This window comes from Hyalella azteca, unplaced genomic scaffold (assembly GCF_000764305.2).
Source record: "Hyalella azteca isolate HAZT.00-mixed unplaced genomic scaffold, Hazt_2.0.2 contig10440, whole genome shotgun sequence".
Lineage (NCBI taxonomy): Eukaryota > Metazoa > Arthropoda > Malacostraca > Amphipoda > Hyalellidae > Hyalella > Hyalella azteca.
The window spans coordinates 77,956-79,796 of NW_025940481.1; positions in this window are offsets into that span (position 1 = coordinate 77,956).

Here is a 1,841-nt window from a genome sequence, read left to right on the forward strand (position 1 = left end):
TTTGGGAGGGATGAAAGGGGCTGTTTGGGAGGGATGAAAAGGGCTGTTTGGGAGGGATGAAAGGGGCTGTTTGGGAGGGATGAAAGGGGCTGTTTGGGAGGGATGAAAGGGTCTGTTTGGGAGGTATGAAAAGGGCTGTTTGAGAGGGATGAAAGGGGCTGTTTTGAGGGATGAAAGGGGCTGATTGGGATGGATGAAAGGGGCTGTTTTGTTAAGGGTTTAAAAGGGTTCCTGAAAGGGTCTGGGATGGAAGGGTCTGTCCAGCTGGAATCAAAATCGAAAGGTGAATATGAATATGGAAGGCTTAAAAGAATAGTAGGTGTGAAGGGGAGAGATGGGGGAAGGGGAGTGAAGGGGGAAAGGGAGGGGGAGATGCCCCCTATAATTTGCGGCAGATGAGAGATGACCCCCATGACCCCTCAGGGGGTGAAGGGGGGAAAGGAAGGTGGGGGGTTGTTGGAAAAACTTACAATTTGAAGGGTTATGACATAACCCTTAACACTCCCCATTCCCCCATTACAACCCCCTTCATATGGGGGCTTTATTAACCGGGGGATTAATTATTAAATTAATTTAAATAATTAATCCCCCAATTGATTTAATTATATTATTAAGTTAATTTAAATCTCCCAATTAATTTGAGTAATTAATAAAATAAATTTGATTATTAATTTAATAAATTTAATTAATAATTGAAAATACTTTAAATAATAGTTAAATTATTTATTATTAATTAACTGTCAACGGTAGTCCAGTCAACAGCTTCTGTCAAAAACTGCAGTCAACAACTTCTGTCAACAACTTCTGTCAACAACTTCTGTCAACAGCAGTTCAGTAAACAACTTCTGTCAACTGCCGTTCAGTCAACAGCTTCTGTCAACAACTTCTGTCAACAGCAGTTCTGTCAACAACTTCTGTCAACAGCAATTCAGTCAACAACTTCTGTCAACTGCCGTTCAGTCAGCAGCTTCTGTCAACAACTTTTGTCAACAGCAGTTTAGTCAAAAACTGCAGTCAAAAACTTCTGTCAACAGCAGTTCAGTCAACAACTTCTGTCAACAACTTCTGTCAACAACTTCTGTCAACAACTCCTGTCAACAACTCCTGTCAACAGCAGTTCAGTCACTAACTTCTGTCAACAACTCCTGTCAACAACTCCTGTCAACAACTTCTGTCAACAACTTCTGTCAACAACTCCTGTCAACAACTCCTGTCAACAACTTCTGTCAACAAATCCTGTCAACATCTCCTGTCAACAACTCCTGTCAACACAGTTCAGTCAGCACGATGACTCAGCAGTATCCTACAATCCTACAGAAGGCGTCCCTGAACTGACCAGCTTTCGCTCCTCCGATGACATCAACGTTACTTAATACAGATCCTTCGGTATCCTCCGTAGGAATAAAGCAATGTATCCTCCGTAGGAATAAAGCAATGTATCCTCCGTAGGAATAAAGCAATGTATCCCCCGTAGGAATAAAGCAATGTATCCTCCGTAGGAATAAAGCAATGTATCCTCCGTAGGAATAAAGCAATGTATCCTCCGTAGGAATAAAGCAATGTAACCTCCGTAGGAGTAAAGCAATGTATCCTTCGTAGGAGTAAAGCAATGTATCCTCCGTAGGAATAAAGCAATGTATCCCCCGTAGGAGTAAAGTAATATATCCTCCGTAGGAGTAAAGTAATATATCCTCCGTAGGAATAAAGCAATGTATCCTCCGTAGGAGTAAAGTAATATATCCTCAGTAGGAATAAAGCAATGTATCCTCCGTAGGAGTAAAGTAATATATCCTCCGTAGGAATAAAGCAATGTATCCTCCGTAGGAGTAAAGTAATATATC